This window comes from Moschus berezovskii, chromosome 1, assembly GCF_049115385.1.
Source record: "Moschus berezovskii isolate FMDL1 chromosome 1, NW_MosBer_1.0, whole genome shotgun sequence".
Taxonomy (NCBI): domain Eukaryota; kingdom Metazoa; phylum Chordata; class Mammalia; order Artiodactyla; family Moschidae; genus Moschus; species Moschus berezovskii.
The window spans coordinates 2,964,630-2,979,394 of NC_142460.1; the positions used below are offsets into that span (position 1 = coordinate 2,964,630).

The 14,765-nt window shown below is 52.0% G+C and overlaps 1 protein-coding gene and 1 pseudogene across 3 annotated transcripts in view; both read left to right on the top strand.

The window, feature by feature from the left end:
• The first annotated feature begins 1,712 nt into the window (after positions 1 to 1,712).
• LOC129548649 (small ribosomal subunit protein eS1 pseudogene) lies at positions 1,713 to 2,584 on the top strand (annotated as a pseudogene).
• A 6,195-nt stretch (positions 2,585 to 8,779) lies between these two features.
• Positions 8,780 to 14,765, top strand: part of ADARB1 (adenosine deaminase RNA specific B1) — a 119,468-nt gene continuing 113,482 nt past the window's right edge. Inside the window, exon 1 of one of the 3 annotated variants that reach the window (XM_088834827.1) lies at positions 8,780 to 8,877. The gene's annotated coding sequence lies outside the window, so the exon portion shown is untranslated. The remainder of the gene's footprint in view (positions 8,878 to 14,765) is intronic. The other 2 variants (XR_016037115.1, XM_088834829.1) reach the window with 2 other exon arrangements.

The window sequence follows — 14,765 nt, forward strand, 5'->3', positions numbered from 1 at the left end:
ATCCATATTGGGATAGTTATAAGAATTCTACTGACTGTAAAAATGGCAGGTCTCTACATTCACCTGCTCTTTCAATACTTTTATAAAACATTTTTCTCCTTAAAGATCATACACTTTTTTGTTAGATTTATTTGTAATTCATATTTGACTATAAACAGGATCATTTTTCTGTTACAGGTTGCTCATTGCTGATGTATAGGAATTGGCTTTCTGGATGTGTGTTGATTCTATATCCAGTAATCCTGCTGGATTTAAGTCTAATAATTTAACTGTAGATTATTCTTACTTTTCTGTATATGCAATCATATTACATGTGACTGTTTTCTTTCTTTGTGCATTTCATTCCTTGGACACGTCCGTGCTGTTGTTTATACTCCATCACAATGCTGAAGGCAGTGGAGAGAACCATCGCCCTTGCTTTGTCCCTGGTTTAAAGAGAATGCTCCTCACACTTCACCACTTTTATTTCAAAGTATTTATTTATTTGACTGCAACAGGTCTTAGTTGCAGAACACAGGATCTTCAATCTTTGCTGTGGCATGCGAGATCTTTAGTTGCAACAAGTGGGACTTTTAGCTGTGGCATGGGGATCTAGTTCCCTGACCAGGGATGGAACTCAGGCCCCCTACATTCGGAGCGCAGAGTCTTAGCCTCTGAACCACCAGGGAACACCTGAACTACTGGGTCTGCTGTGTGTTGTTTCCCTCATCAGGTTAAGGAGTTTCCAGTCTAATCCCAGTTCTCTGAGAGCTTGTTTTCCTTGGTGTGAGTGATGCTGGGTTTTGGTTCTGTTTAGTTGCTCAGTCGCGTCCGATTCTTTGCGACCCCTAGGACTGCAGCACGCCCAGCTTCCCTGTCCATCATCAAATCCCAGAGCCTGCTCATTTATTAACTGCCTTTTCTGCACCTGCCGTGTTGACTATCCAGGGGTTCTCTGAAGTCCTGATGCAGTGATTTGCAGCGACAGATCTCTAAGTGTTAAATCAGTTATATTCTTGGGTAAACCCAAGTTGTTTATGACATCTTTGTTTTCATTGTGCATATTCCTGGATTGTGGTTTGCTAAGTGTTCTGTCTAGGATGTTCTGATAACTCACTTAGGCTTTGTTCATGAGTGAAGTTGGTCCACGCTTTTCCCCGCTAGTCATCCTGTTTAGCTTTTGGGGTCAAGGTTAGGCAGGTCTCATGTGGGAGGGGTGTTCCACCTTTCTAGGCAGTTCTGTCCCCAGCACTGTCCTGAAGTTTTCAAGGTCACTATGACCTTCAGTAGATTTCCCGTCCTCATTTTATTTGAACTATCCTTTCTTCTTGAAGCACCGTCCCATTTGGCTTCCCGGGTTCTCAGCCTCCCTGCTCCCCTGCACCCCAGGCTGACGGCGGAGGCTCTTCAGGGGTGGTCCAGGTTCTCCTCCCCATCCTCTCTCTCTGGGTGGCCGCTTCCACCTCCCAGACCCCCAGGCGTGTGTCCCCAGCACAACTCCCTCTTCTGGGTCTCTGTCTCCCACTGAACACAGACGTCCGCCGGGACACGTCCCAGGGCTGCACACGGCACAGCCAGGACCTCAGCTCTTCACAGGCTCTACTTTCAGTGGTGGTGATGGTGCAGCCACGCAGCCACGTCCAACTCCTTCTACCCCATGGACTGCAGCCCGCCAGGCTCCTCTGTCCACGGGATTCTCCAAGCAAGAACACTGGAGTGGCCTTTTGGCTCTCTGAGCGGTACCATGGCGGTCGGCAAGAACAAGCGGCTTACGAAAGGAGGCAAAAAGGGAGCCAAGAAGAAAGTGGTTGACCCATTTTCTAAAAAAGACTGGTATGATGTGAAAGCACCAGCTATGTTCAATATAAGGAATATTGGGAAAACATTGGTCACGAGAACGCAAGGAACCAAAATCGCGTCTGATGGCCTCAAAGGTCGTGTTTTTGAAGTGAGTCTTGCTGATCTGCAGAATGATGAAGTAGCATTTAGAAAATTCAAGCTAATTACTGAGGATGTTCAGGGCAAAAACTGCCTGACTAATTTTCATGGTATGGATCTTACCCGTGACAAAATGTGCTCCATGGTCAAAAAATGGCAGACCATGATTGAAGCTCATGTTGATGTCAAGACTACCGATGGTTACTTGCTTCGTCTGTTCTGTGTGGGTTTTACTAAAAAACGCAACAATCAGATTCGGAAGACCTCTTATGCCCAGCACCAGCAGGTGTGCCAGATTCGCAAGAAGATGATGGAAATCATGACCCGAGAGGTGCAGACAAATGACTTGAAAGAGGTGGTCAATAAATTGATTCCAGATAGCACTGGAAAAGACATAGAAAAGGCTTGCCAATCTATTTATCCACTCCACGATGTCTTCGTTAGAAAAGTAAAAATGCTGAAGAAGCCCAAATTTGAATTGGGAAAACTCATGGAGCTACATGGTGAAGGTAGTAGTTCTGGAAAAGCTACTGGGGATGAGACAGGTGCTAAAGTTGAACGAGCTGATGGATACGAGCCACCAGTCCAAGAATCGGTTTAAAATGCGCACTGTTAATGGTGACAAATAAAAGATCTTATTTGTGGTAAAAAAAAAAAAAAAAAAGAACACTGGAGTGGGTTGCCATTTCCTTCTCCAGGAATCTTCCTGACCCAGGAATCGAACCCAGGTCTCCTGCCTTTCAGGCAGATTCTTTACCCACTGAGCTATGAAGGAAGATTCCCTACCTTCGCTACAAAGCTAATCACCCGGTCACCTGCTCCAACACACATGGCCACAACCCTGTCCACACCCTGTACCCAGGCCTCCACCAAGTCGGCTTCCAGCAAGCACGCCAAGTGCCCCTCCCAGCATGTCTGACCTCTTCCTACTCCCTCCGCTGCGCCTGACGGACACCATCAGCAGTCCACCTGGGAACCCCAGTGGGTGTCTCACAGCCACCTCCCCTTCCTAACATGCCCTGGCTTGGGTTTGCATCTCACCCCTCCCAGGCACTGATGACTGAGAAAGGCTTTCTCTCTCCTTGTTGTTCTTTGGAACTCTGCATTCAAATGGGTGTATCTTTCCTTTTCTCCTTTGCCTTTAGCTTCTCTTCTTAGCTATTTGATAGGCCTCCTCAGACAACCATTTTGCCTTTTTCATTTCTTTTTCTTGGGGAGGGTCTTGATCACTGCCTCCTGTACAATGTCATGAACCTCCATCCATAGTTCTTTAGGCACTCTGTATCAGATTTAACCCCTTGAATCTATTTGTCACTTCCACTGTAAGGGATTTGATTGGGCTCCAAAATCACTGCAGATGGTGACTGCAGCCATAAAATTAAAACATGTTTCCTCCTTGGAAGAAAAGCTACGATGAACCTAGACAGCATATTAAAAAGCAGAGACATTACTTTGCTGACAAAGGTCCATCTAGTCAAAGCTATGGTTTTTCCAGTTGTCACGAATGGATGTGAGAGTTGGACAACAAAGAGAGCTGAGCACTGAAGAATTGATGCTTTTGAACTGTGGTGCTGGAGAAGATTCTTGAGAGTCCCATGGATTACAAGGAGATCCAACCAGTCAATCCTAAGGGAAATTAGTCCTGAATATCATTGGAAGGATTGATGCTGAAGCTGAAACTCCCAACACTTTGGCCACTTGATGGGAAGAAATGACTCGTTGGAAAAGATCCTGATGCTGGGAAAGATTGAAGGCAGGAGAAGAGGACAACAGAGGATAAGATGGTTGGATGGTATCACAGATTCCATCTGTGGAGTCTGAGCAAGCTCCGGGAGTTGGTGGACAGAGAAGCCTGGCATGCTGCAGTCCGTGGGGTCACAAAGAGTCAGACACAACTGAGCAACTGAACTGACTGACCTCCCAGGCAGGCTGTGTGTGCTGATGGAGCAGGCCAGCTCCAAGCTCAGGGGGAGGCCCTACTCGGCTAGAACCTGGGGCTGGGTGGTGTCAAGGGGGACACGCCTTTTCTTTAAAGGTTCAGATGGTACTGTCAGGCGAGTGTATGCTCCTCGGTCGGTTCTGTCTTGTCACAACAAAGATTTGGAGTGATGGACATTAATGCCCTTGGCGTGTCACAGCTCTCGGGTCTTGGACAAACTGTGTTATAGCTCTTAGACAAATCAGTGTTACAGCTCTGTTTTATTTAGAAGACAGCAGGATAATCCATCCTCGAAGTGTGAGGGCATGCCAAACCAAAGATGCAAAGAGAAGAGAGTGGAGGAGCACGCCGGCATGTGGAGGGGAGAGAGCCCTTTGGCTCCTCTTTGGTTTTTCCCTCCCCCTGGGCCTGCCCTGTGCAAATTGGGCTAGCCAGGAGTGCTGTTTGTTTTACCTGAAGTCCTCACTCTGGTCCTCGGACCTTCTTTTGTTCTATTTTCGCGGGGTTTTCCCTTCCTTGTCTTTTAGCCAGAGCCATTTTGGACTCCTGTTTCCTATTCTAACTACCTAACAGTACCTAGCTCAGGCTTTTCAGGTCACATGTGTGTCTGTTCTCGATTCCTCTTCCTGGCACTTTATGAATGCACAAATCATCCTGAGCTTGTGGACTATATGGACACAGGCCACAGGCCTGTCCCTAGGACTCACAGGTGGGCCTCTGGTGTGACCACTGGTGGCCTGGAGAGGGCAGAGGACTCACGGGGCCCAGTCAGCACGACTCCTGGATCACGTGCTGATGGAGCACCCCCCTGCCCGGGCAGCCTCACCCCCAAGGCCTCCTGGTCCTTAGGGGCTCCGCTCAAGGCTGCAGCATCCCAGGGAAGCTTGCTCTGATCACCTGAAGCTCCTGGGATGAAAACACCTCGGCACGCAGGGCCCACGCCCTGATCTTGAGTCTCTCTGCACATGGGGCCTTGGGCTGGCCTGTGACATGGGTGTCATGGATGAGCAGCAGGCTCTGAGCAGCCAGATGATGTCTGAGTCACAGGCTAGTGAGGGACAGGGTGGGGTGAACCTGCCAGCCCAGCCTGTGCCCCTCACTCCAGGCTGGAACAGCCCTGAAGATCCCTCTCCTCCCCCTACCTTCCCTCCCACTCCACCCCCAGCTCCAGACTGTGGACAACGTCATAGCAAGTTCATTTCCCAATGTGCACAGGACACATGGCCCAAGGCACTGAAACACCATCTGAAGGTCCTCACTGTCCTGCCTCTGTCCGCTGGCGCCCTGTGACTCCCCTTGGGCCGCCTTCCTGGTAGAGGTATGTGGCAGGTGATGAGAACCAGCCTGAACATCTCTGGGTTTAAACATTTCAGGACTTGGTTCACAGAGGGGCCCTGGCTGAGTCAGTGCTAGCTCCAGGTTCCCAGTGTAACCACCCTGGGTCAGAACTCCTCCTCTGGTCCTGGAGATGGGGTGGGCAGTGAGTGAGGCTTCCCAGCAAAGGTGAGGCTGCTTCGGGCCCATCTCATGCCCAGGCAGGATTCACAGAGCGGGCTGGGGGCCCAGAAGAGGAGGTTCATCAGGAGCTGAGCAGACGCCAAGCACATGTCCACTCCCAGGAAGAGCTGACTGGAAGGTTTAGTAGCATCTGATTTTTACCACTCTAGTCTCACGCTTTTTTTTAAAAAAAGTAGAGCATAAAAATATGTCTCAAATAAGACAGTACACCGGTTACCACTCATTAGCAGTTTTAGCTTCCTGACATTTTCAGAAACCAAGAAATCAATAACTTACATTTAGACTGTCATCTGGGCTACCCTGGTGACTCAGACAGTAAAGAATCCACCTGTAACACTCAAGACCTGGGTTTGATCCCCGGTCTGGAGAAGGGAAGCCATTCCCGGGAGAAGGGAATGGCTACCCACTCAGTACTTTTGCCTGGAGAATTCCGTGGAGAGAGGAGCCTGGCAGGCTATACAATCCATGGGGTCGCAAAGACTGGGACATGCCTGAGCTACTAACACACACACAAACATTCCACAGGGACGACAGTAAAAGTGGCTTCCAAAGAACAATTAAAGGTGGTCCTTCCTCAGCATCAAGGGACAAACCAACACTCCATGCGGTGCAGCAAGGCCTGGGTGAACTGTGACTGTGGCCGGGCGGCAGTCTCAGCAGGACCGGCCTGGACCGTGCTCGGCCAGTGGGGGACAGGGGCTGGGCACTCGGGTCAGCTTGCCCGCTGTGAGCAGGACGGGTGGCCCCCAGGGTAGAATAGAGGGTCAGAAAGCCAGGCTGACAGCCGCCCCCTTTCAGGGTTGCAGGACTGCTACACTTCACTGGATTGTTGGACAAGACAGTGGTTTCTACACCTAGGACACAACATGCTGTGGAAAGCCGTCCCGAGAGTCAGGATGAGAATGCTCACCGAGCAGCTCCTGGCCATTGGCCTGAGCCCCTCACCCCTCCTTCCAGTTGATCCCAAGCAGCCCTGAGCTACAAGCTGAAAACCAGTCACACCCTGCCCCGGAGCAGGTGAAGCCTTTGTCCTTAGTCCCTGACAGGTCCTTCTGCACCATCCTGTCACACATGCGGTGACCGGATAAGTCCTCATTCTGCTGCCTGGTCAGGCTGTCTGGTTCAGCTGGCGAGAAGCAGCAAGGCGGCCAGTGCTCCCAGGAGAGGCTTCATGCACTCACGTGGATCTTATCCCCCAACTCCTGGGGTAGAGAGGGGACAGCTGGATCCCTACAAGCGAATTTCCAGGCATCACCTGCGTTTCCTTGGACAACCTTCACTTTCACAGTTTGCACAGGGGAGGTAACCAACAGAATGGTGTCTGGGTGCTGGTGGTCTGGCTGCTTCTCTTTGCACCGAAGGCTGTGCGATCACAGCTGCCAGCACCTCTGTGAAGGCCGGGGCCCCTTCCTGGACAGCCATGGTTCTGACACTGAGTGCAAGGGAGAAGGACCGGCTTTCCTCAGGGGGCTGTGGGATCCCACCTCAAGGAACCTGACCTCTCAGGCACCTGCAGGACCCTCCATCTGGTGTACCCATCTTGGCCCTGGGACCTGAAAGACACTGTCTTCCATGTCCACTTGGACCGGCAAGCTCTGTGTGTCACGCCCCCAGGTCGGGAGACCTCCACCATAAACCCATCTCTGGAGATGATGGAGGCAGAGGTTAGAGTACAACAGTCAGGGGTGACCTCAGGTTCTACAGCTGTCATGAGGTTGGATACCCAGCAGGAGCAGTGTGCAGGCCTTGGTCACGGTGGCACTGCTCTCAACCCTGCTGCTAAGGTTCATACCACCCGCTTCGATAGGAGGGAGGCTCATGTTTCCTTGCAGGACACGTAGGCAGCCACGGCCTCCAGGGCACACACATCCCCCACTCACACGGGCTCAGGCTGGGCCCTTTGCCTCGCTTCCGCCAAGGGGATGTTAGTAATCACTGTACAGGGGCTGAAAAGCCCTGTGACCAAGCTCTGCTGGCCGTTTCTCTTGCTGGTGACCGAGTCATGCCAGTGCAAGCAACAGCCAGGGCCACAGGGGGTCCCGGTCCTCAAACCATGGGAGGGGAGTGGCCCATGGGAGTCCCAGATAATACAGGCTGCACCCCAAGAAGCAGAGATGAGCCGTCCCACCTGCTGGCCCTCAGCATCATGAGCAAATGAATGCTTCAAGTCACTTAGTTTTCAGGTGTTTTTTGTTCATTAATGACGAACTCCTAGGAGGCATTACAGGAGTCTTGACTTCTCCACGCCCTCACAAGCACCCCTTTGAACCCTGTGCTGGCACTTAGCCCTCAGGAGGGCGTTGGCTTGCCTGGTGGCTGGCTGGCCCCGAAGGCAGGTTTTCCTTTCCATCAGATAGCAACTTGAAGCAGATAAGTGGCTGGCTGCTGCACTTTCCCCTGTGGTTAAATTATGCTCCAAGCCACTGAGTCTCAGGGAAGCTCAGTTCTGTCTGATGACCAGGAATAGCTGCAAGAAGGAACCATCATGGAGCGCTGCGCTACCCTCTTCCCCCACATTTGACTTTTCTCCCCCATTTTAACAGGAGAAAACAGGTAGAGGTTCGGAGAGACATCCTGGCCCCACAGCTGAGGAGGGCGGCAGTGGCACTTGACCTTTTGTGGTCACTGGCCTTGCGCAGGTGGAGGCCCCAGGCTTGCCCAGGTGCCCTGGCGGACCACTAGTGGCCCAAGTGCATTCAATAAGTAGTTTTCCCTACCCAACTATTTTATGTTGAGTAGACCTGCGGCCTCGAGTTGCTTATTCCGCTCTGGGACGTGACACTTCTACAAATGCTTGCCGTCCGGTATGCAAACGTTCTTGGTGCAGCTGTGCAGAAGCCAGTGGATACAGACAAGAGTCCGCGTACTGCCCGGCTGCAAGAAGCTTTCACTGCCTCACTGCAAACCCACCGACCACCACCCCCAACCGCTCACCCAGGGCGCCCCTGGGGCCGTGACCCCGCCTCCTCCTCCTCCCAACTCGTCCAGACCTGACCCCGCACAGGCCGGATGCACCTTGGCGTCCCGCTCCCGGCGCGCCCTCCAGCGCGGGAACTGTGTGGACCGGCTCGCCTCGTCCAGGGCTTCGTGCTTCAGCGAGGGGTTCTCGTGGTGCGGGCCCCGCCGGGTTTCCCGCTTCTCGCGTCCCACCCGGGTCCCGGAGCCCACCCCCACCCTCGCGCCGGATCCCATCAGTCCTCCGCGTACCGCCGGCAGGGTTCGGCGCGGCATGCGTGCGCGCGCCCTCCTGCGTCGTGGCGTCGCTCCCCGGCGCGCGCGCGGCCGGCGGCGGGGGCGGTGGGAGGGCGGAGCGCGGAGGCTGAGGCGACGGCTGAGGCGGCGGCCGGTCTGGCCGCGCTCGGGGGCGCGCTCGGGGGCGCGCTCGGGGCCGCGCCAGGCCACGGCCAGCGCGCCGCAGCCCCCGGCGCCAGAGCGGAGTCTCGAGGACTCGCTGTCCGAGCCCGGGCGTTGAGCTGCGCGGAGCTGAGCGGCCGGCGGCTGAGGTGAGGCGCGCTGGCGGGGGCGGCAGGGCGGCGGGGTCTCGGGGGACGGCGGGGCTCGGACACCGCGGGCGGACACCACGGCCCGACCACGCTGCCGGGCAGCGCCGCGGCCGCGTTTATGTAAGCGCCGCCGGGCAGGTGGTGAGGCCGCGCCGGGCGTGCGGCTCGAGCGGGACCCGTGCTGCCCCGAGCCCTGTCCGGAGGGGCGCGGCCGCCCGCGAGGGGAGGCTTCGCCCAGGACGGCCCCGCGTCTCCTCCCAGGGCGCCGCATAAGCGCGGGATGCGCTGCGCCGCGCCGCGCCGCGCCGCGGGATGAAGGGAGGCTGCGTTCCCAGAGTGAAGCTGCGCCCGGGCGCGGGTACACCGAACCCGGGATGGAGGGGAGCCTGCGCCCCGGGGACATCCCCGTCCCCTCCCCGGGGGTGCCGTTTCTGCTCCGGATGCGCTGCGCCCTAGGGAGGGAAGGCTGCTCCCCGGACCAGGCTGCGCCCGGGACGGCCCCCGGGTCCCCTTCGGGAGAGCGCGGTGTCCGCGCGGGGTGCCCTGCGCTGCGCAGAGGGGAGAGGCACCCCCAAGGGGAGGCTGCGCCCCCGGGGAGGGGAGGCTGCGCCAGGGCGGCCCGCGTCCCCGCTCTAGGGCGCAGTGTCCGCGTGGGATGCTTTTCGCCGCGGGCGTCGCGGGGCGGGGAAGTTCCCGCGGGTGCCGGGCGTCTGAGGCGATTGGGGGCTCGAGGTGAATTCTGTCGTGCTCAGATCTGCAGGAGGAAAATCAGCGAGCTGTGAACGGGTCTGGGAGAAGGTGTCAAGATGGGCTGTGGACGCTGCAAAGGGTGGGAGTCCCAGTATACCGACTTGAGAACCTGAAATGTGTTCTAATACTGATTTATATATGCGAGACCCACAGCGCCGTGTTTGGTTCGCAGTTCATATTTTTAGCCAGCAGATTTGGGTTGTTACTAATGATACGGGGGGTTTATTTATTTTTTTCCCCTACACAATCAATAGTGCTTAGCATTCAGCCCTCTAAGTGTAAGGAAAACTGGCTTGGTTGTCAGACTTACTTTTCTACTCTTAGTGACCTAATTGAGATGATGATCAGTTAAGTTTTGAGAATAGAAATATTTATTTACCTCTCTTTAATCTCTCCTAAATTTACAGTATGTTTTATTCCTTCAAAAGGTGCCACCTAGAGCTACATTTTCCAAAACCTGGGTTGTGTTAGGAGCAGTTCCGGCAGTGTCTTTTGATACCATGGTTTCTCTGAGGCTGAGATTCCTTTACCTGCTTGCTGAGGATTTCCCTTGGGGAAAGGGAGAAGGAAAATGCAGAGGTTTACTGGTACCCTTCCTCCTGGGTGTGAGAAGTCGCTGCCCTCCCTGCAGGGTCCCTCCAGGGACAGGGTCCCCTCCCCAGGCCACCCACAGCAGGGCCCCTAAAGTATTGGCTGAGAGTGGCTGAGCTTGGTGGTGAGCCCGCCCTGCTGGGGTGGAGGCAGGCACTGACCCCTGCTTTGCAGGGAGAGCCTTATCTCTGAGTGGCGTCCTGTTTGACGTCTGGACGTTCCTGAGACTGAATGTATTCAGGGACACCTTCAACAAAAATTGAAGCTGTAAGTGGAAGGGAAAAAAAGAAAGAGGCCTTTCTGCAGGGGGCAGTGGTGAAAAGAAAATTGGTCCAGCTCTGAGAAAGTGATGACACATGGCTCTGGAGATGCAGCGTGCTCATGAGGTCAGTTCTGACCTGGAAGGTGAAGGACGGACAGTTAGCTAGTAACAGCTTCCTCAAGAAACTTCTCAGCTTATAGGCGAATCCAGTGCTTCGTAAATTTACAGGTTGTAAAAGCATCTCAACCGCTTTTAGATTGCAGTAGGAACAGTCTTTAAATTTATGTTTATCTGGTGAACGAATGAAGCAGACTGATTCACTCGGCAGGTACTTATCTGTGTCCTGCTGCTCACTGTTTTAGGCTCCTTCGATACAGTGCTGAACAAATTAGGCAGAGTTCAAAAAAGCTTGAAAGCTGACAGTTTGTTTTACTAAACAGTGGTATAGTATTAAATTTTAAAAGTTATATCTATACTTTTAGTTATAAAATCTTAAAATATATACCATTGAAATTTTCATTTGTAGATGTGGAAGTATGAGCATGCATACTACGCAGAGGTACAAACCCATAAGAAAACCCCATCCCACTCCAGCCCAGCCGCTTGGGTCCCAGCCGCTGCTGTGGTCATTTGACTGGATTGTCCCAGCAGTAGTCAAAATATACATGAGTATGTGTGTGTTTTAATATAATTTTTAATATCTGCTAAAAGTGCTGCAGTGAATATTTTTTATATATTAGTGTGCAAACAAAATCCACTAATCATTTTTTATTAATTGTCAAAATTCCTTAGCTGTAAGGTTTATTTAAAAGCTGGTTTGTATTCCCTTGAATGCTGTGATGAGCTATGTAAGTACTTAGCACCAAGGAATTTATTTAAATAGTTAGGTTGGAGATCATTAGAAAGTACATTTTTGAGATTAATAGGTGAAGTTATCCAGCCTATAAAAACCTTGTTTAAGAAAAATTATTGGAGGAATTCCCTGGAGGAGTCAGTGGTTAGGACTTGGTGCTCCCACTGCTGAGGCCCTGGGTTTGAACCCTGGTCAGGGAACTGAGATCCCACTATATGAGTGGAGGAGCAAAAAAATAAAAAAAGTCAATCTTGGTATGAAACTGAAGAGCTTAGAGAGGTCAGATTTTATTGGAAAACTTGATGATTTTTTGTGTCAGTTTTCTAAACACAAATTTCCGAATCTGAAATTTGGTGTGATAGAAATGCCTGTGTGTGTGCTAAGTTTCTTCAGTCTTGTTTGACTCTTTGTGACCCCATGGACTGTAGCCCACCAGGCTCCCACGTCCATGGGATTCTCCAGGCAAGGATACTGGAGTGTGGTACCATACCTTCCTCCACTTTCCAACCCAGGGATGGAACCCGCATCTCTTATGTCTCCTGCATTGGCAGGCAAGTTCTTTACCACTAGCGCCCCTGGTAATGCTGCTGTTGAAAAAAAAAAAAGAAAAAAACCTTTAAAAATATGTTCATAATATGTGAGGTAGGAAAGACAAACAGAATTTCATTTAAAAATTGTAAGTTGAAGTCATTAAGATTTTCTTGTTTTGAGAGTGACTTTTCTTTCCAAGGTTATGTTTTGTTTGGAGTGTGGACAGAGGTGTTTACCTGGCCTTGCTGTGTTCTTGGTGGTCTGATTAATACTGCCGGCTGCTCTTCTGTATGTGTGTGTTGTGTTCTAGGAGTGTACCAAAAACCGAGTTTGGTTTTCTGTTTGTCTTTGTGGTGGATTTGAAATGAAGACAGGGCAGGGAGTGGAGGGAAGTAGCTGAGAGGGGCCTGGTATTTTTGCGGAGAGTGCAGTGATCCTCTCTTTGCATGGAGGGCATTTTCGTTTCATTCCCATGCTCATCCCACAAGTATTTACCATGTGCCAGGTCCTGTTCTAGGTGCTGGAGACAGGGGAGTAAACTCAGCAGGGTAGTTCCTGCCCTCAGGGGTTCACATTCTGGAGGAGACAGGGATCATAAACCCCACCTCCATCCCTAAGTGCTGGCCAGAGAAAATCATAATTCAAAATGATACGTGCACCCCAGTGTTCACTGCAGCATAATTTACAGTAGCCAAGACATGGGAGCAGCCTGTGTCCATTGACAAAGGAATGGATGGAAAGATGTGGTACACATATACAAGGGAATGTTACTCAGCCATCAAAAAGAACGAAATAATGTCATTTGCAGCAACATGGATGGACCTCGAGATTATCATATCAAGTAAATTGTCAGGCAGAGAAAAACAAATATCATATGATATCAGTTATATGTGTAGTTAAAAAGAGATACAAATGAACTTACTTACAAAACAGAAATAGATGGCCAGACATAGAAAACAAAACTATGGTTGGTTACTAAAGGGGAAAAGTAGGGGGAGGGATAGATTAGCAGTTTGGGATTAACATACACACACTACCATATGTAAAATAGATAACCAACAAGGACCTACTTACTGTAGGGCCCAGGGAACTCTACTCAATGTTCTGTAATCACCTATATGGGAAAAGAATCTGAAAACGAATAGATGTATGGATATGTATGAGTGAATCACTTTGCTGTACATCTGATATTAACATATCATTATAAATCAACTGTATTCCAATATAAAACTGACAAAGTCCTGAGTGCCGTGCTGGGATGGGGATGGGGCTAGCAGCCCGGGAGGTCTGTGGGGAGAGCTCAGGGTGGAGGGAGCTGGGTGCTGCCTGGCTGGGCACTGGACTCACAGGTTGGCCCCATCGTCCCAGCTTCCTGTCCTGTGCTGATAATAGCCAGGAGCCCACTGCGGCCTGGATGGAGGGAGGGAGGGTGGCAGGAAGTGAGCCCAGAGGCTGGTGGCTGGCTGTGGCTTGCGGAGCCTGGCTTGGGGTGTGGAATTTAGATGGTAGTCTCAGCCTTACTGGGGCTGCTGGCCTGCCTGCTTGCCGTCCTCGTTGGCGTCACAGTTTTGGACAACAGATGACAAGATCTGCTTTCTCTCTGAGAAGAATTGCTCTGGCCGTCGTTATACAGCAGTATTTATTGGGAGCTTGTGGTGTGCCAGGGCATTTGAGCGCTTCACATATATTAATTAAATTATTTTGATAATCTGTAAGGCGCGCAGTACTCCCAGTCTCCCACATTATGTGTGCATAAAACTCTGGTGCAGGGAGACCGCAGATCAGGGGCCAAGGGCAGACTCCCCTGTCCCTGCCTGGGGCTGGAGGGGAGCAGCCTGGCCATGGTGACCTGCTGGGGCCTGGCACCAGGGCAGAGGTGTGGAGGTCACCGATTTCGGCATCATTTTGTACTGTTAATCAGAAAATGCTGCCCATTTGCCTGTGACACGGTGCTTTCCTGTCACTTGTGTGCGTGTGCTCACTTATACCCATTGAAATAGCTTTCAGACTTTACGAATAGACTTTTAAAACCATGCCAGTCTCACTTTGATGTAGAAGGAAAATGAAAGTGAAATAAAGTAATTATAAAATGGGCGTTTCACCTTTAGAATTTAGTTCCTCCAAGTCAGCGCTGTGGCTGGGTGTGCTGTGTTGTCACCATCTGTTCCACTGCTGTCTCTGGGGCGCGTCCAAGCTTTAGGACACACGATCCCCGGAGTCTGGGTGCTTTCTGTCCTACCAGCAGGTGTTAAGGAGAGGTTTCCGGTCCTTGAATGATTTGTGGACTGACCCGTTGATGGGATAGGGAGCTCCTTCAGCCATGCCTCCTCGAGAAACTGCTGCGCTTGAGTGACTGCTCAGCCCCCAGCCCACCTCAAAGTCGTGACAACGTGGGAAAACTTGGGTCTTAGGGCCCAGGAACCCTGGCGTATTTTCTGGTGAGGATTGCCGGCAGACTCTGAGATGGAACAGCCCAGAAATGCCCCCAGATGTTGGCCGGCAGAGCAGCCAGCCAGCGGAGCTGTGAGACACCGGCGGGTGTCGGGTCTCTGGCCCTGGCCCACCGGCCGTGTGAGCCTGTGCGCCCTCTGCCACCGTCCAGTGCTGCAGTTCTCTCTCCCATAGATTAGGAGGAATGGCAGCACCTGGTCCTCCATGGCCCGTGGGGCAATAGCCAAGCTGGTGTCAAGGGCCTGAAACAGTAGTTCCCTGACGGAACGTAGGAGGGTTTACTCTGCTTGTTATCTTTGTGATCAGTCATTGAGTGGAGGTGTGTGGGTCTGCGCAGAAATTTAGGGTTGGGTTCAAGGAGAGGCTGGGGGTCATTTGTATGTTGCTGGTGTGTGAGACTATAGGCTGGGCCCTGGGTGTAGACAGGAGGGTGAGGACTGAGCCTGGGGG